Consider the following 22,015-nt stretch of genomic DNA (forward strand, 5'->3'; position numbering starts at 1 on the left):
CACACACACACACACACACACACACACAATTACATGAAGGTAAAACGTCATTTAAACAGTCTGCCTCATTTCTGAAGAATGAGCTATGAGCTATGGGATGACTAACTTTAATTTGCAATATTATGAATGTTTGCAATTTGCTTTTATCATCTTCACATTATAACAATTATGTTAAATTATTAAGATGGGGGAAAATATATGTATGGGCTCCAATTGTCCTAGCAGAATATAAAATAAATTATTAAGACAAAATGTTTAACCAGATTGGTTGGAGAACATTGCTGAAAAATCAAGTGGCATTACTTTGCACACATTCATTGTGAGCCTTCAACCATCACATCACAGACACAGATGAAGTGCACGGTCACAAATATGTCAGGCCCTCTTGTTTGTCAGCCACATGATAAAGAAGTAGGAAAACTAATCATGACCAAAGGAGTGAAAGGTTATGCTGAAGCAATTAGACCTTGGTGGTGGTCCATGAGTCAGCCCATAAAACAATAGATCTAAACCAGACACAGAAAGCAGGCACTGAGTTACAAAAGGAGGAAAGACGTGTCAAATAAATATAAAAGTACTGAGATTTTAATAGCCTCAATTATAAAACAGAATATTAAGGGCCTAAAACATGTCATGTGCACATGATTATATGTTAGTTGCTGTTAGGGTCAAAGTCTGTATGTTAGCGCCAGTTATCTAGCTTGTAATTGGAAAACCATGTTCCTAAAGAAAGTGAATGATATCAAAGCAAACTGAACAAAACTACAAAATCGAGACCAAAATTACCTCATGGCACAGGCCTTATAAAATGTCACCATTTGGAAATATCAAAAATGTTTTATGACAAAATGGTATACAGCATTTCAACAGGACTGAGGAGCCGATAAAGGGTTTAAATCATTCAAGTGTGCTTTCCTTTTTGCTGTTTCTCACAAAGACTTGATTTTGTGATGTACAGGAAAATCATGCTCATGACATGTATCAATTGTTACTATCAGAAGTTATCTAGCCAATAATATGATTCTTTTATATATTTTTGATATTTTATTTAAATCTTTTTAAAAAATCACATTGGCATGCGTGTGCTAACATAAAATAAAATGAAATAAAATAGAAATAAAATAAATACATACACACTGTTTAAAATAAAGTAATACTTTTATTCAGCAAGGACACAATACATTGATCAAAAGGGACAGTAAAGACATGTTACAAAAGTTTTCTATTTAAAATAAATGCTGTTCTTTTGAACTTTCTAATCATCAAAGAATCCTGAAAAAACAACGTAGAAGTTTGCACGAAAATATTAAGCAGCGACTGTTTTTAACAATGATAATTGCTTTTTGAGCAGCAAATAAGCATATTAGAATGATTTCTGAATGATCATGTGACACTGAAGACTAGAGTAAGGGGCGCAGAAAGATGTTTTCGGTTGGGGGTGCTGTGTGTGTCCCTATACAGTCTATGGCAGGGATCCTCAAATCTGGCCCACGAGATCCACTTTACTGCAGAGTTTAGCTCTAACCCTAATCAAACACACCTGAGCATGCTAATCAATGTCTTCGGGATCATTAGAAAATCACAGGTAGGTGACTTTGATCAGGGTTGGAGCTAAACGCTGCAGCGCATTGGCCCTCCAGGGCAAGATTTGAGGAACCTTGGTCTATGGTGTGTCCGTGTTGGGGGTCACCTCATTTGACAACTCCACAAAGCACTACAAGTCCGTCGATATGAACACTCGTTTAAGTGGCATACAAACTGGGAAATTTGACTGCAAATCACATTTTTGAAATTATCGATAATAGCTGATCAATCTCGGGGGTTGGGCTGGGTCCGCTAGGCTTACTTGTCTCCGTGCTCGTGCTGGAGCTGGATGCCGATTTTGGAAAGTTTTTGCTGGGATGGGCATTCTAAAAAATCTGAAATTCGCTTTTGCGCCATTATCTCCTTGTATTAAAGTTAATCTTGTTCGCATTCTGTATAGTTCATGTCTGATATACCACGCGCCAGCATCACGTGTTCATGAGGATTAGGCTAATCATCCCATATAGAAAACATCACAAGTAAAATTAATCATGTTTATAAAGATAAACATGGGTTTATTATAGCCCACTTACAATTTACATTTCAGAGATCGTTACAAATAAATGATTAAATGCTAAAACGGAATCAATTTAAACGAACAAACTTGGCCTTGCATTTGCAACCATGTGAAAACAGGGGGTGCTGCAGCCCCCTCAGCACCCCTACTTCCCACGTCCCTCAATTTAGCTCACATGATTAAAATTACATTTTAAAAATACATTAAAATATTAAAACAGGTTTTTAACATTGTAATAATATTTAACAGTATTACTGTTTTACTGCATTTTTGACCAAATAAATGCAGCTTTGATGAGCATAAGTGACTCCTTTCAAAAACTTTCTTATTAACACCAAACCTTTGAACAGTGTATAAAATAATTACAAACTGTCCCTAGAGTAAACAGAGCCATAGTTTTTTCTGGGTGAGTTTCCACACAATCCCTGTCAGTTGTGAGGAGCACAGTAACATAAGCAAATCCTAATACTCAGATGTACTGTAGAAGGTCAGTGACATGATCTCAACGGAAAACATTCCCCACCTCGATCCATTATATCCCTAATTTGGGTGTAAAACTGACAAAGGCACTTTGGAGATTTATGTGCTTCTTTGTACTGTTGACTCCCATGTGTGCAGTCTGTTAAGATGGTGACTGGACAGGCTAGCTAAGATTTTTTTTAACACAGCACAGACACCTTTAATCTGCCTCACAAAAAAAAAACCTCACAGTTACTTGTTTGGATTAGATCTGGCCTCCACACATGGAGAAAGCATAGAGGGCAATTAAAAACACACTGTATCCCTGCTGGTGGCCTTTTGCACTGGCAATGGCTTCCACACTTTTAAGCAGGGCACGTCTGCTAAATAGATAAAGCGTCATTTAGCTTCTGTTACACTTTGCCCGCCGTCAAGCAGAAGTTACACATCCGGCCACTTGAAGCCGCCCTCTGTTTATTTGCTTATACAGCTTGGTAGGAGGCCATTTGTTTGGTCGTTAAGACTGATTGCCACCTGCACCTGTCTCAGACAACGTTGTTTGTTACAAAGTCTGCTACTTCATTCGAAGCTGCAGGGGAAGATCTGATGGGCGGGGAAGCCTGAAGTGAGGGATGACTCTCTGTTCCACAGCTTTTCACTCTCTCTTACCGGTTTGTCTGTTTGAATCAGCCTTTGCACAAAAGATGGAGTAAGTGGCCATAGGGTAATTCTATACCGCATTTACCTCCAAATACAGCAGCAGGATGAAGTGAATCATTTGGTTCAGATAAACAAATTTGTGCAAACCTCAGCTCTGCCCGGCTCTGGCCTCAAATGTGTCTTAAAATGCAGCATAAGTACTTTAACATGAGATGACCGAAAGTAAACTACTGGTAGATAATACTGGTTGTATGTATTTTAAGAGAGCGATTTACACAGTGAAAGCCATTTAATCCAATTTTTGAAGTGTGTGATCCTTAGTTCTGAGTCTTAATCATACTTTCTAATCTTAGTCCTATTGACATATGATTATCTCATAACCATACATGAAAAATTAAAATGGTCTGGTCCATTTCATATAATTCTACATTATTTCCCCGCTTTTTACATGCCTTCTACATCACTTCATATTTGTTTTTGTCTGTATGGATGCCAATTTCTTAAAAAAAAACAAGTAAGAACAGGTCTGTTTTGTTTCTTTCATGGTAAGCCACGCCATGCTATGCCTGAGTGCACAAATCATTCTAGTCTTCCATGTGAGCCCAGCTATCTAGTGTAGGAAGATGCTATAATTACATCTAAATCAGTGATTCTCAATGACTGCTGTTGTTTTAGCATTTGACTTGCTTCTGTTTTACTGCCAGACCGCTTTGGGCTCCGGATTTTCCTCTTCAGAGGCCAACAACATGCACCAAATGTTTCACATTATCGGTGTGAAAATCCCCCAATTCTTTCGCTTTTTTTCCTTACAGGTCCATGCATCCGTGGAAACTTGATATTTCATATTTCATTCTGGTTTGTGGATGTCATCACGAGAGACGCTGGTTCACATGCAACCGGCCGCCCCAGTCCTTTGATCAGCCTGACCACGACTAATTACGAATGGAGAACAACTGAAAGAAATATCGAGAGATTTCATGGGAATTGGCACAATGGCCCAAGCTTCCTAATTCCGAGCGGTCACTGAATGTTAATTGAAGAGGTAATGTGTCTTTTCAAACAGTGTTATGGTGTAAAATATAAAAGAAATAACACCAGTTGATGATCAAGTATGCATTAAAGTACATTTGTCAGTGCCAAATAAACATCACATGACACAACAATTAGATTCTGTTCTACAAAACAGGTTTCAGATCCAAATTGAAAGTGATCGTACTACAAAGATGATCTGTCGAATGTGACTATTTGAGCTTATAACTAAAACCATGTTGAAACTTTGACCAGGAAAGGCGAACATATGTGATTCAGAGCATTCGAAATAAAGACATGCAGCTCTAGAAAACAATATCCCTGAGCTGAGATATCAAGGGAACGATGTAAAAGGAAATTTAAAGCAGCATAAATGTTCTGAATGTTTAAGAGTGGTGCAAAGGTCCCAAGGGTCTCATCTGGCAAAGGCCTTTGTTCACAGGGCAGGATATATCCAGCAAGATAGTTTCCTTTCCATAAGATTCCTCATCTCAGATGTGCTCCATTGTGTACTTGAGTTCCTTATCAGTTTACTACAAAACTACAAACTATTTTACTTTAACACAACTGGGATGCCAAGATTCCTTAGAATGTACCAAAACTAAACTGGAAAACGAGCGGCTGAGATGGCATGTTAGTCCACATAGTTTCTGTGAGGCATTTCTAAAAGGCTACAGATTTTTTTCCAGAAGAGATGCCAGGTCAAGCCTGGTCACAGCAGCAGGTGACTCAAGTGAGGTCATTATGTGGTCGTTAGGGTGATTTGAAACCAGCGAGCAACTGCTGGGTTCGGAGGTGAGAGCTGTCACACATCCTGCAGGAGTGTTTTTGTTTTCATTCAGCTTTCTTTTTTTTTTCTCAGGGATGCCGTCTCACACCAGGCTTTTACTTTTTCTTAACAGGCATGAAATGCACGTTATTTTCAAAAAAGAAAGAAATTAGCAAGACTTCAGACAAGCATTTGGTCCCTTTGACAACAGTGATTCATGCCGTTTCAAAAAAAACAAGTTTGAAAGAAGGATTTTTCATAGACATAATTGACACAGCTAAACTGCTGCTTTTATCATCAGCGTTTCCGTAATAAATCAGAAAATTACAAATGCGTGTCGTACCTTTGTTTCAGTTGTTGACTTTCCCATACCATACTGTGATCTGCCTGGATTCATCTTACATCTCTTTCTCTCCTCTGTATGCAACAGGTTCACTGCCATAGAAAGTGAACTGTTCCACATTAAATCCTCTCAACTACCTGTCTGATAGTATACCAGCTGTATCAAAGTCAGCCAGGCCTTCCCTGCAGGGCTGGAAAGCACAGAGAGCCTTGGCCTTCATTCAGCTTCATAATGACTCTGGAACACACTTGTATTTTAGAATACATAGGCAGGATTTTTATATATATATATATATATATATATATGTCAACATTTTTGCTCTTATTCCTTCAATTGTCACACAAATGTTGTTGTGTTAAAGGGATAGTTCACCCAAAAATGAAAATTGTCAACATTTACTGACCTTCATGCCATTCTAAACGCAGATTTTGTTTCTTCTATGGATCACAAAAGAAGATATTTGAAGAATGTTTTTTTTCACATCTTCTGAAGTGATATGATCACTTTAGATGAAGAACAGACTGAAATTTAAGTGACTACTGGCTCAAATCAAATCAAATCATTGAACAACTTTTTTTTTATGTTTATAATTGCTTAATTACTTAAACTGCTTAATATTTTGTTGAAACCGTGATACTTTTTTTTCCAGGATTCTTTGATGAATAGAAAGTTCAAAAGAACATAATTTATATGGAATATATACTTTTGTAACATTATAAATGTCTTTACTGGCAATTTGATCAATTTAATGGGTCCTTGCTGGATTAAAAAAAACATTTGAATGGGATTGCATACAAATTTCATTAGCAACGCATCTATTAACTTCTCAAAATGTCAAAGTTATGTGACACACATGAACCAATGAGGTTATTTACGTCATTTGATTTTCATTCATATGTGAATTTGAGCCAATTAGATTTATATTTGAGCAAATAAATGAAATCACTGAGCCTAATTTAAGTTGCAATGAATTTTCCATGCAATTAAAGCTCATATAGTGGAGGAACAGATAACAAATTTGAAAAATATGATGGGCTACATGCCTAATCTTTCAAAGGGTCATCACTGCTTTACACTTTTGTCACATGTATCTCAATCACAGGCAGCTGTACATGATAGGCTGTTTTCTATACTTTACTGTATAAGCTCATGTGACAAAAATGATGCACAGTTTGCTAGATTAAGAAGGTGTCATATAGTTTACCTCTTGGCACATCTGACTTCAGGCAATCAATCACAATAAAACCAAAAACTGTACAAGCTGTATATTTAAAAAAAATAATTCAAAGCATGTGGAACATTTCTTTGATGAACTACATCTACAGTTACTCTGCTTGGACACGTGTGACCTTAAGGTAAACTGACTTCATTCATTCACTAAAAATCACCTTGACATCAGCGGGTTAAAAGTAACTACAAACATGTCTAAGTTAATCTAAGTTCATTTTGAGAAAAGTTCTAGCATCATTTGCTTGCAAAACTACTTAAAAATCCTCTAATCGCATTACACAGTACAAACAAAGTCTTATTTCGGGCATGGCCTGTACGTACATTCTTCATCATGTTATTTCCTGAGCATCAGCTACAGCTTCTTCTGTTTCCTGGACTTCGGAGAAAGCCTCTTCAACAAGTGCAGCCGTCTCATGCCACACAAGCATCTAACTACTGTAACCAAGTCAGAACACATGGGCCGATGAGAGCACACTGGATCTGAAAATCGCAGAACTATGAAGTTTGTCATGCTAGAAGATGATCAGTTAGAGAGTGAAAACACATGTGAAGAAACAGAAATGTTGATCGATTAATAACACTGTGCGTGATTTATTAAAAGGTAAATAACCCACAATGCCATCTCTTTTATATCAGTTCCTACACCAAGTGAAGTATATTACAGCACCCTTTCTTTTTTAAATACAGTTGTTGGGATAAAACATGCTGGATAGGAGCAGAAAACATGCCAAGTTCTTCAGACAGAGGAGTGAAAAATTTGCATTTGTTGACAGTTCTGATTAAAAGTAGCCATGGTTTGAGGTAAAAAAAATTACTTGTGTTCAAATGGCCTCCAGAATTCCAGTCCAAAGATATGCAAACTGATTTAGTTCTACACAGCATGGCCACCTGGTCTTAGTGCTTTTAATGTGGGAAATTTCAAACTCATTCCACTTCAGAATATCAGCTGGGGTTCCCAAGACAATGCACCTGATACTAAAAAGAAGTTCACGGGACTCTACAGAAAGACAGATCCATCCCTTGAGTATGATGCTCACTCTCTATCTCCATCTCCAATCCACCGGCACCTCTTAGATTCTCACTTTGTCTCATCAAAGCTAGTGAAGTAGGTGAGTGTGAGTACAGATGGGTCTCCTCAGAGGCGTTGACCACCTGAAGATGAGGAAGATTAGGGTTTAGGGCACCTACCGTGGCGCTGTCTAAGTCCCAACTCACACACGGCACTGCTTTGAATATGGTTAGTAATGGAGAAATGGCTGTTTTACTCTCCACAGACCATGTAACTTGAGGAGGCCGCCGTTTCAGCCTGGAGACATGTTGGATCGAGGCCACAGGTTATTTGACTCTTTCAGAGTGAACCTGTAGGTTGTAGCCTCTTGGGTCCTTCAATCTCAAATGCGAACTCCATCAAAATATCATCTCTCATATGTCGGAGACACCCTGCTCATTTCGTCAACCCTTAACACCTATGAAACCAAACAGCCTGGATACCTCCACAGGCCTTTATTACTGCACAGTTTTAAAAGGATTTGGCCCAAAAGAGTCATAAAGATTACAAGATCCATACACCTTTCTATAAAAAGGTGGCAACCAACCCAAAAGTCAATGCTATTATTTCAGCAGGTCTTTCTCATTCCTGCAGTAACATACTTCTTTTATTTACCTGGTTAGTGGAAATGCAGAGCACCTGCTCTAAAAAAAACCCCTACCATTCTGAATCAGTGCTGGTGAGTAACTGAAAGGAGAGACATTGTCACACTGGAACGACATGAGGGTGAGTAAATAATGACAGAATTTTCACTTTTGGGTGAACTATCCCTTTCTAGTGTAATGACTTGATTACTTAAATTTGTAAGGGAATTAATTATTATTAATTCATTTAATTTACTCATCCTTTTCCTGCTGGATATACTAGTTCTATCCATTGGTGGTCACAAGACATCGGGGTTTCTATATGTTGTGAACTGGCTTTTCAGTCCTGATACAAAAGATCTCTGTGTTATCTCCTGAATGGATTAGTTCGTCATCACTCCTCTGAGTAGATGAGACAAGTCTGACAGGAAATCGACCCAGAATATTGGACTCATGCGCTGGGTGATTAGCAAACCTCGTGATGGCTGATATCAGTGTCCGTTCATATTTAGAAATCCCTACACTAGGTAGCATCAATGTAGTTACTTCAAATTGAGTAGCTTGTATATAGTTTATCAAACTACAGTTGTAAAGCAGCTAACACAACACTAATTTTCATGTCTCAGAATTTGCCAGAATAATCTACTAAGAGAGTGATTGAGGGAAAAAAAATCGAAAACTTCAAATTACTCAGTATTTCTAACAATATGGGTTGGCTTAGGAGAAAGGTGCAAGTATGCATACTCATGACACATTGCTGAGGAAGGGGGAGAGGACCCATCAAGCCATCAATAAAATGCAGATCTTTCAGATGTAGAAATACCAGACCATCCATCACACAGCAGGCAGTCGAGACTCATGTGCACGTCCTCTAAGCCAAATCGCACAACCATACGGAACATGTGTTCTCAAAATGTGTGACATCTTACCCACACCGCACCTCAAAGTGCAGGATTTCAAAGGCCCACTGCAGCATTTATTGTGTCTACCTGGACTGTAGATTTTTTCACAAAAGCAGTTTCGTTTTTATCAGCTTGAGAAACAGTTTAGACTGGTCTAAACCACGTCACACATAAACTCTTTGTTTAAGCTGTAAACGTGTAGGCGTATGTGTCCCGTCACGATACAGGTGCTCATTGCGATGATGGTGTGATGATTTAAAGCAGTCAGAGTATTGAGATAACATCTAAAGTGAGTCAGTTGCAGTTGCGTCTGTATCTTTTGGAATCACGTCAACTACAGAATATTATAAGCTACAAGATTGACGGGAAAGATTGTGCTGAATTTCCCCAGATGACCAATAGAAAGTCTAAATATACGGGCATTAACCCACATTGTATAATAGTGCAGATAAGATTTGATAATATAGCAGAGAAATGATACAGAATAGAAATAATGTAAGGTTAGATGGCCACTTTCATTGATCACATGCATCATGGGTGACTGCAATTCTGACACAAAAATGAATGCTCATATAAGCAAAGTTTAAGATCAAAACGCCTCCATCTTGTTAACAGAGGTGTGAATTTTCATCCCTTATGGTCAGAATCTCATGATTCGATCAACAGTTTCTCAGGTAACTTCTCTGATGTGCCAAAATGCAGCAAACAACACCTGCATCCGAAAGTATTTTGCTATGCTTCATTGCTGCGACAGATACACCATCACTGAAAAAAATGCAGGGACTTTCTCAAGAAAGAAAATGGCCAATCAGACACAAAGAATTGCACAGAGACCAACTCCATCTGTCAAGTCCATGGCCGAGTCATGAACCCTCCTCTTCCTTGTGCTTTGAGCAGTGAATGTGAGCTCTTGTAAAGGTACCTGCTGCACTGCAGCTCTGCCCTTACGCAAAGAAAATATATTTCCTTATATATGAATGATCACTATAATAAATGATATTGAAAATGTACAGAATAATATATTGATTAATACATAAGGAATTGCTGCTTTCATATACTGAAAAATATGTAACAATATATTTAATTATATTTTATAATATATGTAATTTTATACTCAGTAATACACTTAATAACATATAGATGTACATGTAATAAGATATGGTACTGCATGTGTATAAATATATTGCACATATATTTACTCATGCAGCATACACACACATATATAGACATCATATATAGCTAATTAACAACAGCACAAGCACACCTGCAAGTACTAAAGTATTTAGCAAAGAGAAGAGTGCACAGCCATTATTTTTTAAATAGAGTAATACATAGTCTTACTGGTGTTTGGCCAGTCATCAACCTAACCACACACTGTAAAAAATGATTGTGATTTTAACAGTAAAAGACTGTAAAAATGCTACAGTAAAAACCTGTTAACTGGTTAACAGTAAGTTTCCATACTATATTCGGTGAATAAATGTCATTACATTTAATGTAATTTTACAGTGAAATACTGTTAAAAATATGGTTTTTGGAAGTGAAAAAGAAAAAGTCATTGTATAATTTACAGTGAAAAACCGTAAATTGACACTCCCAGAATTCCCTATATGACACTTCATATTTGATGTTTTTTTTGTTTAAATAACATGTTTCTTCTTAGTTTTTTCTTAGCAGTTGTGTACATTATGGTTTAATCTTACATCTAATGTTGTTAAATAAATGTTTATTGCATTATTTCAGTATCATGTGTGTCACCATGATGGTGTTTAGTGTTTGTGTGAATGACACTGTGCACCTTCTATATATAAGTACTGCCCTCCTCAGCTCCTAGAAAAGCTGTTTGTGGTGAACTTTGGTTCATCATGTGACTTTCTCATCACCACCTGTTTTTGGTGGTTATCAGTGCATTACAATGGTTCAAAACAGATATTAGTACTTCAATATGTTGGTTTATTAGCATTACATCAGTTAATTAAATGCGGTATTTTATTGTGAATTTAAGTTAAGTCTGTAAAACCTAAACCATATTTTTTACAGTGAAGTTCTGGCAACCACAGCTGCCGGTATTTTACCGTAAAAGTCACAGATTTTTTTTTTACAGTGCAGGCTCTACTCTTCAGCACAATGGAAACCCCAAAATCAAACAAACAGATCTCCCCCTTTATTAATATTGAGCAAAACACATGAAATAACACTTAATTTCAAGATTTACTCTCCTTTAACAGTCAGAAGCAAAGCATGCTGGGAACTAGAAATATGCTGTAACTCGAATGTGTGCATATATGTGTGTACATACATTCACATTTATATGGGAACATGTATGTGCAATATATGTGCACAATAAAGGATAAAACTTTATGAATATTACATGCAATGCTATTTTTGTCTTCATTTGTAAATATTTTATATGTATCAAATTCAATATATAGCTATGCATGGTCAGTGACTCAATGCATACATTGTAGTATATTAGCACTAGTTTCCCACATTTGGAAATGTATTATGTAATATATCACATTATATTTTGCAGTATGTTCACATATATATTTTGTTCCGTAAGGGTGATTAATGCCTCCAGTCCAGACATTTGACAGGCTTTGAAGATCTCTACATCCGTGCATGCAGTGGGTTAGTGGTGGAGGCCGTGTGGTGGCATTATGTCATTTTGTTTGTGGATGTTACAGCTGTCTTTGTGTCCTGCGATTCTGTCTACTTTCACAATTGCCCTGATAGCTGTTCTGGTAGGGGTGCAAAATGTAATTCAGGATCAAAGCAGAAAACACAACATAGAGATAAATACAGGCGGTGTTCTGTAGTGCTCAGTCAGCTGCTAGATAAGACACATAAGAGGTTTAAAGGCAAAACACTGAAGGAAAAAAAACATTTTGCAAAACCACAATTTCAGCACTTTGTGGCAATTTCACTAGTTAATTGAGTCTATAATGACTATGCAATTTTTGAAGGAATAATAGCAGGCAGTTATATGCAGTGCAATATTATTAATATTGAAAAAAATACAATGCATGATTTGTGTAGCCCAATGAGAAAAGCTGGTCTTACTGATGGTATGAAAAATGTTAACAGAACATCAGCCATAAATATGCTAAAGTACTTTGGGAGTGATAGAACGTACTCCCTTTCCTCAATAGGAGTGCAGACTCTGGGGAATTATTAATTCTTCCTAGAGTTCATATTTGGGCTTGAAATGGTCTATAAAAGGCCAAATGATATCAAGCTGTGCTGAGGTATATTTTGTGGCATTAATTTTTGGTTGAAATATACTTATATGTTTAGTGAAATGACATGCATGCAAGATAAATAATTAATTAAAGTTGCAGTGTCTGTTTTTTTTTTTAACTAGACAAATTCTTTTTTTCTCCAAATAATTATTTTTTTTCAGTAAAACTACTACACTGAATATATGACTTTTTATACATTCAGTATGTAAATAAATTGAATATGGCTACAAGGAATTATTTATAGTATACTATTTGATATACTGTATCATACTACTATAATTCTGACATAACTGATAACTAGTGGAAAAACTGCAGCACTGGAATCATCTTTCATGTTATGTGTTGTTTTGTCATCGGTTACAGTTTATCTTTGAAACAAGATTATAAAGTTTGTCTATACAAATACAGGCAGCCCTTGTTTATAACAGACCTTTTTAAGAGGTAAATTTTCTTTATCAGAAATCAGTATTTACCAACAAACACTGCTTAGCTGTTCAGTTCATTGTTCAGCTATTAAGCTTTTTTTTTTTTCAAGGATGCGTAAATACAAGGTCAAGGTGTCTTAACACCTTTCTGAGAAATTTATTTTTACTCCACTGGTAGTTGCAGTAAACAAAAAATAAACAGTAAATATTAAGCATAAAATGAACCTGATGTAACATAATCCTAGACATTTTTTCTTTTTTTTCCCTAACAACTGAGCGACTGTCAATTTAAAAAATAAAAGATTTACATGTTTACATATACAATTATAATGATAATTTTAAGTTCTACTGAAAAACATGGATTTGGTCAACAAATCAAGCCAATTACCAATACTGTAAATAATTAGATAAAAATAAATAAATGATGACATGATAAATATACTAAATATATGGTAACACTTTACAATAAGGTTCATTATTTAACATTAGTTAACTACTTTAGTTAACATGAACTAAGCATGAACAATAATTCTACAGCATTTATTAACGTTAATGTTTGTTAATGTTAATTTCAACATTTACTAATGCGTTATTAAAATCAAAAGTTGTGCTTGTAAACAGTAGTTAATGCGCTGTGAATTAACATGAACTAACAATGAACAACTGTATTTTCATTAACTAACATTAACAAAAACGAATAAATACTGTAATAAATGTTCATTGTTTGTTCATGCTAGTTAATACATTAACATTAACTAATGGAACCTTATTGTAAAGTGTTACCAAATAAATTATACAAAAATTCTGATAATTAACAGTACTACAGTACCTGCATTATTTTAAAAATACATTTGTTTACTTCCAAAGGCAGTTGTCAATAATGTGACAGTAATCGAATATTTGAACATTTGAGGTTCAAAGTAGGTCCAGTTCTATGTAATAGTAATCTGGTAACTGCCATCTTTGTGCCCTTGAGGGAAAGGCAAAGTTTCGAGTCACTTTGGATGAAAAATGCCTGCTAAATGGCAACCAAAACAGAACACGTCATGTCAGTTATTTCAGGAAAAATGACTGTTTTCTTCAAAGCATTTACTGTGATGTTATAGGTCTGCCTACATTTGCACTTTTCAAAGGGTCACCTTTCTATACAGTTACAGCGCTGTCATTGTATCAGTTAAGAAACAGCTATAAAAAATCAGTAACAATATAAAAACTGACAGCACATAACTTAAGGTGTGGCCACATTTACCATTGTTCAGCAAATTTAAATCGGAATCCACAAGATCAGGAATTCTGTGTGAGGGCGAAAGATTTCACCATACAAACGCGTTAAGAGGAAACAGAAAGCTACTTGGTTTAAAAGTGGTTGGTTAAAAGTTACTTGGTTTAAAATTTTGCTAATGTGACCATATATTGTGAAGATTTTAAAAATATGTGCATTGTGATTTCCCTTAAAATTCCATACAATTTTTATATTTATGTTTTTTTACTTCACAGAATGTTGTTATTTATTGTCTTGCCAGTTCAAAATAAACACAAAATAAAATATTTTCTCAACATCCACCTCAGTTATAGTTACAGAAGCCTAGGTTCAAGGACACTGAACAGAAAAAAGCTCTTTATGCCTCTTCTAAAAGCAAACACATTCAGCATATCTCAGATGCACGTTGTATGGAATTGCTATTGACTTGACAACTTATCTCTTTGGCAATGAGCTGAAGAGTCTTGTTACATGCTTCTGTGAAACTTCCAATCAGCACTAGCACTAAAGTGATAGTGAAAGACAAGGAGGCAGAGGCCCAGCCCAGTCACTTTGCCTGGGCCCATTCATCACAGGAACTGCATCACGCTTTATTCCAATAAAGCCTCGTGAAACAAGAGCTGATTTCTTGCTAAATTCCAACAGTAGTCACAGGTCCATATTTCAGGATTAGCAAAGTCTACGGGGAGTAATTGCTGCCCGAGGAACGAATGAGGCCTGCCCGGGTTACCGAACCACTCCATTTAAAGACATTTGTTTAGACATTGCTTTGTTAAAAAAAGTACTGTTGTTATGTTACTGGATCAACTGCCACAAATTCCAGTCTATGTAGCTGTCAGTGAAATCTTGTGAATGATGCTTGAGGGGCAAACAAAAAAAAAGTTAGGAAAAGAGGCTTCAGCGTGTGTTGGAGTTGTCTAATGGTTACCTTTCAAGAGTTTAATTGTTACCCAAGTACTTGAAAGATCCTATTTCACAAGTTTATACGAGGAGGATCAAGACGGGAGACCTTTCATCAGAAAAGCACTTAAGATCCGTGCTGATATTTGATAGAACTTAATCACTGTTTAGAAAAAATGGCGCCTGTCTAAGCACTCTTGGATTGGGTTCCTTCAGTTCCATGAGCGGATTGTGATTTCTTAGGGGACTTGCATTGACTCGTATGCGATCCCCAAACATTCCAGATCACTCATTTTCAGCACTGTGCTAATGCTCAATGTTTCTCTTGAGACTGTCAATTCTTAGCAGTTCTACATTAGCATTTTAGGTCCATCCACTCTGACATGCTAACATTCTCACAGCATACTCTATAGCTTCACTCCTAAGCATTTTAACCATAATATTTAGTCAGCACATCCTCTGTGGTTTAAAACCACTTAAGCTCAGGGCGTTTTTTGGTATTTTCGCCTAAATTTAACATACTCAAATTCAAATGTTTACCCTGCACACATACAATGGAGGAAATGAAAAAAAATGGTTTCATTGTAACCGTATCCGGGTCCGCAGAGTTTAACTGGTTTTAACTGAAAGTCAGCTCCTGTGACCCACGATTCCTCGGTTCTGCCAGCGCACAGTGAACTCTGTGTGAACTGAGAGTTAATGAATAATAACTCTCAATGAATAATTATTCCCGTACAGCTAATACACTGTACGGGAATAATGTAGATGTGACTGACTCTGGGACTTATGTCACTCCATGCACTACAAGAAAAATATAAGCTACATAAAAAAGTAAAATATAACACATAATGACCATTTTTCTCAAATAACTAAGCACAGCTAATTTGACAAGAGTTTGACAGTCAGCATAAATTATCTCATAGTAGGATTTATCATTCAAATTTGTATTTGACATCTGTGGGCTAGTCAAAAATGTGTAATCTATTTCAGCAGTTTTGGGTGGGTGTGTAGGCAGAATGAATGAATGAATGAATTAATACATGCATACATAAATACATAACCATAAATAAACATTGGGTAACATTTTATTTACAGTGGGTATAGAAAAGAATCACCCCCCTTTAAAATAATCACATTTTGTTGCTTTGCAGCCTGAAATGAAGACGGAAAAGTTTTTTGTTTCATCCAGCTGAATTTACTCAACGTATAACAACTTGCAGATGAGACTAAAATTGAATTATTTGGCCTCAACACCAAGCATCCAAATAACAGCATTCCTACAGTAAAGCATGGAGGTGCTAATATCCTGTTCTTGTTTCTCTGCAGCATGGACTGGAGCACTTGTCAGGATAGAAGGAAAAATGGATGGGGCAAAATACCGTCAAATTCTTGAGGAAAATCTGCCAGAAAGTTGTCAATGGGAAGAAGGTTTACCTTCCAGCATGACAATAACCCAAAGCACACAGCAAAACTGACCACACAGTGGTTGAAGGAGAAAAAGGTGAATGTCCTTGCATGACCTAGTCAGAGCCCAGAATAAACCCCACTGAAAATCTGTGGAATGACTTGACGACTGCAGTCCACAGACACTCACCATCAAATTTAACTGAACTTGAGCAGTTCTGAAAAGAAGAGTGGGCAAATATTGCAAAGGGGTGATTCTTTTCTATACCCACTGAATATATTTGTTACATGTTACATATACTTACTATAGTAATAACAGTAAATTACAATTGCAAATAACTAAGCCTAAACCAAACCCTAAGCCTACAGTAAGTGCATGTTGTTAATTAATATTACTCAATACTTCTTTGCGTAATTACACTGTAACAAGGACATCTTAAAATAAAGTGTAACAAAACATTGTAGATGAGTTGGATCAGTGACTGGGAAACAACAAGTCAGTGCAATCCTGCATTTGCCGCCTGTAATAAATTGTGATGAATGAGAAATAAAAGTAATGTGTGTGACGGGGCCGATATGATTAATGATAAAATCTTGACAGTGTAAACTTTGAATCAGACATCTGTGGAGAGCAGATCTGTTGTTATCAGACAATCAGGGGAAGTTTCTTTCTGTTTGTGCACACTTACCAGGTGAAGTTGAGACTTGTAGAGCGCCACGGCCATTGAAAGGCAAGAGAAAAGCTCATAAGGACTGTTTGGAGTTTGGACACATGAGATCTTGCTGTGAGGTGATGTTGCTGCTTGGTAAAAGGAGAGGAAAAGATAATCAGCTTGAGAAGGATGGGGGTGCACTGTGTTTGGTTTGTGACTTCATGGATTTGACCCTGAGCTGTACATTAGGTCAACCGTTTAAAAGAATCTTATGCAAAGTAAAAGGTTGCGCAGTTTACAATTACAACAGACCTTAAACTGATATTAATACAGATGATAGCTGATAATAATACAACATTTTAAAACAAGAATTTTTGATAACACTTTTTTTTTTTTGGACCAATTCTCACTATTAACTCATTGCTTATTAGCATTTTTAAGTGAAAATGTTAACATCACTGAATAAACCTAAATACATTAATTTATACCAACAAACCCAAATGTTAAATCAGGTAGAAAAAAAAAGTTCTTTAAGGTAATACTTGCAGGTTACCACTTTATACAGTGATGTAGATTAGACAAATGAGTCAATCGCTAGCCATTTACACTATTATATCATAATGCAATACAAATATTTAGTAGTATGATGTGCTGTAACAGAAAATTACCAAGCTTTCAACAATTACAAATAAATGGCAAAATAACACACTGAATTAAAAATGTAAATATATTTTAAAAACTGAAATATTTTCTTGTAAAAAGTACTCTAATTATCTTTGTTTTATTTACAATTTTGAAAATCATTTTTTTTACAGTGTATGAGGGAATAAGTATCAATAAAACAGCAAAAACGGCTCAAAGAAGTTCAAATCTCCAAACATTCAAAATAACTAATTATTTAATTCTTTAAGCAATCAACCGCAGACAAACATATTTTAGATTCAGTAGATAAAACACTAATGATAAACTATACACAGGTGCACCCACAGCTTGCATTTAGGTCAACAAATGAAGCACAGAATGTGAACTCTATCCAAATCTGTCAATCAGCAGAATGTGGTAGAGAAAGTATTAACTTTGCAACACTTTCCATTGAGAAGCACAAATCACTCATATCAGTCATATGCCAAATTTGTTTCAAGTGGATGTTGTTGTTTCAACAGTATAGAAACACTCCTCTCTTGTGAAGGGTGGACAAGTTGCCACTAGCTAGCACATAATTCTCTTTTTATGTTTTGTTTAAAAAAAATCACAATGAACTGAATACCAGCACTTAACACTATATATAGCCTGCATAGAAACAACTCGCCAATCCAGTGCTAGTTGTTACAAATATTATGCTTGAGCCAATCCTACTTGAAAATGTGCTCAACCATGATTTTTTAAATATGTCTACAAATGTCTCCATTTCTTAAATTAAACGAATTGTATTGTATGTCACATATGAGTGAATGTCAGCTGCATTTGTTTTTTACTTGCTAATGCGTTGGCCCTTAGTAAACCTGAGTTTTATTTTCTAACAGAGCTAGCCATAGCTCACCATGCCTAAACCCTGTCAGAATCTCCCATGCATTTATGGTGAAGAGTATATGATTACCTTTTGTGCCAGAACGATTTTATTATTTTGCACAAGTTGGAGACCGTACCACTTGTTTCATTGAAAACAGGTGTCACATTTTACCGCTAGTTTCCATCGAAGGGCAGCTGCCCTGGAAATACTGTTCATCTCATAGATTTAGAGCATTCACGTGTTTGATTTATCGACAAAAAAAATGACAGACAATGGGAAATAACATTGTGAACCGATTACAGAAAAGGTCTGACTCCACGGAATGAATAACAGCTAAGAATAACTAACAGCTAAGCATTTTTATTTTTAAAGAAGAGACTAATCAAAGGTCACTGTGTTATTCAGAAATAACATTCTCATAACTTAATGGGAACCATAGCAAAACATTTTTGCAACATGTTTGTTTTGTTTGACACCCATTAATCATTGAAATGGACACAAAATAGTTAATACGCACAACATTTAGTTTGTATCTAAATGAAAGGTGCTATCAAGGCTCATACTGAACTTTATCCTGAATGAATCTGATTTAAGAAGAGGCCCTATCATATACTAGTTGTTGCAGGTGAGTGTTTGCTAAGGCCTTATGTCAAATGCCATTCACCTGATGACTTCTCTTCCTGCAACAAGTCATCACCAGCATAAAACAAGGTGAAAAAGTTACATACACACCCGTCCTACACAGCAAAATACCATTCATTGTGTTTCCAGTGCTGAAAAATGAAAACAAAGATTTGCCTTCTGAATGCTAACGTGAGAGGGCAAGGACGTACAAAATGATGTCTTTGTACATAGGAATCAGACATTAATTACAGATGGGGCAGCTGTCATTCTGCCAGTGGCAGCTCAACAAAGCTGAGCGGAATACCTGAATCGTGAGTTTAGAGGGGTAAACACTTAAATTATTCACTATGCCTTCATATATGGTATCTGAGCTTCTGTCAGAAAAAGACAAGCACTGTTATGTCTACAGTCAATTGAGAGGCAATTACGTGGGACTAATCTGTCATTATTGCTAAAACGAACTAAGCCCAGAGACATTGTATCAAATCACATGGGTCTGACAAAGCATGCCTGTCAGATAAGCCCGTTGCATACCACTGAGCGCAACGCCTGTGTACTCAGGCATAGCATGAAAGAGGGAAAAGGTCAATGTTTACTGTATGTGGCATGGAAAAGGCAGACTAGTTCAAGTTGTCAATGACACGACAGATCTGCCTTCTTCAGAGTGGTTTTGGTTTACTTGTTACCAGAGTGCAATCGTGTATTAATTGTCTTTTACTGCCATGCATTTGGTGTCTTGATGATTCAATAGGCTTCTTTATGGCCATCAGCGTTTGGCCACTGAGAATATGAGACTGACAAATTAAGATAGAAAGTCAGGCCAAAACTGTTTCTCACATACCACAGGCTTCATGTCATCCTAAAGTGTTTTGAAAACCTGAGATCTCCACTGATATGACTAGCTAATGCACAAAACTCCTCCTCTACGGTCTGTATTCATTACATGGTTCAGAACGGCCAAAGACACTGACCGGTCCTGTGCTGTCTTACTCTCTGGAAAACAATATCTTAATCCGGCAGAAGTCCTTAGAGGGCCGGACAGGATGTGCAATTGCTTTTGTTCTTATGCATGTATGTATGTACACTGCAGATGTTCAAGATATCAAGATATTACACAGATTTGTTTTAATTTCTATAGCGTGTGTGCTGACAATTGAACATTTACTGTCTCACACGCACACACACACACACACACACAGGTTTGTTTTTATGGTTTATGGGGACTCTCCATAGGCGTAATGGTTTTTATACTGTACAAACCGTATTTTCTATTGCCCTACACCAACCCTACCCCTAAACCTACCCCTCACAGGAAACTTTCTGCATTTTTAGATTTTCAAAAAAACTCATTCTGAATTATTTATAAGCCTTTTGAATTACGGGGACACTGAAAATGTCCTCATAAATCACGTTCTCGTTGTAATACCTATGTCATACCCATGTTATTATACAAATTTGTGTCCTCATAAACCACATAAACATGCACACACACACACACACACACACACACACACACGACACGAAGGGTGTGAGAATAAAGTAGCTCTAACTACTCCCAGATGCCTGTTGGTCATTGGTGGTAGTCAGGTATTTTGCTGACATCATCCCTCAGGAGTTGAAAGTATTCAGTGTGACAAGTTAAAAACACATTGTGAGCTTAAATGGCCAAGCTCATCGTGATTTGAAGCAAGACAGTAAAGTCAACACACTCTTTTCAGAACTCCAGACTAAAGAAAATGACTAGGAAGTCACTTACTCCTAAAATTAAACATTTAGGAGTCAAAATACATTTTAGTTGACAAATTATAGAACCATGAAAAAAAAAAAAGTTCAGAGGCAACTTCTTATTTGAGACTGCCATTGTAGTGATCCTGGTTATGTTTGTACTATATAAATATCCATTTAGCAAGAATATGTATGTGTGCTTTAAAAATATTGTGGTTCCAAAATGTCACCTACCTGTTAGTCAAAGACTGCATTACAATAGATTCAACATCTCAACCGAACCTCACTATGTTAAACAACAACCAATTTTTGTTAAATATTAGAATTTTTTTTCTCCGCGAGTTTGATTCAAACCAGAGTTTGAAACTGATTCATGATTCTTTTTAACTGCCTTAACCGGTTCACAGTTATGTATTCGCAAAACAGACATCACAGCTGGCAAGAAAATACTTCTTTATAATGCTGAGACACACACACACACACACACACACACGACACGAAGGGTGTGAGAATAAAGTAGCTCTAACTACTCCCAGATGCCTGTTGGTCATTGGTGGTAGTCAGGTATTTTGCTGACATCATCCCTCAGGAGTTGAAAGTATTCAGTGTGACAAGTTAAAAACACATTGTGAGCTTAAATGGCCAAGCTCATCGTGATTTGAAGCAAGACAGTAAAGTCAACACACTCTTTTCAGAACTCCAGACTAAAGAAAATGACTAGGAAGTCACTTACTCCTAAAATTAAACATTTAGGAGTCAAAATACATTTTAGTTGACAAATTATAGAACCATGAAAAAAAAAAAAGTTCAGAGGCAACTTCTTATTTGAGACTGCCATTGTAGTGATCCTGGTTATGTTTGTACTATATAAATATCCATTTAGCAAGAATATGTATGTGTGCTTTAAAAATATTGTGGTTCCAAAATGTCACCTACCTGTTAGTCAAAGACTGCATTACAATAGATTCAACATCTCAACCGAACCTCACTATGTTAAACAACAACCAATTTTTGTTAAATATTAGAATTTTTTTTCTCCGCGAGTTTGATTCAAACCAGAGTTTGAAACTGATTCATGATTCTTTTTAACTGCCTTAACCGGTTCACAGTTATGTATTCGCAAAACAGACATCACAGCTGGCAAGA

At 36.4% G+C, this 22,015-nt stretch overlaps 1 long non-coding RNA gene across 1 annotated transcript in view; it reads right to left on the minus strand.

Moving 5' to 3' along the window:
- LOC107700076 (uncharacterized) overlaps positions 1-22,015 on the minus strand; it is a 29,661-nt gene that overhangs the window by 553 nt on the left and 7,093 nt on the right. The window contains exon 2 of the long non-coding RNA XR_001635516.1: positions 17,047-17,156. This is a non-coding gene — a long non-coding RNA (uncharacterized LOC107700076). The remainder of the gene's footprint in view (positions 1-17,046; positions 17,157-22,015) is intronic.

This window comes from Sinocyclocheilus anshuiensis, unplaced genomic scaffold (genome assembly GCF_001515605.1).
Source record: "Sinocyclocheilus anshuiensis isolate Anshui unplaced genomic scaffold, SAMN03320099.WGS_v1.1 scaffold983, whole genome shotgun sequence".
Classification (NCBI taxonomy): domain Eukaryota; kingdom Metazoa; phylum Chordata; class Actinopteri; order Cypriniformes; family Cyprinidae; genus Sinocyclocheilus; species Sinocyclocheilus anshuiensis.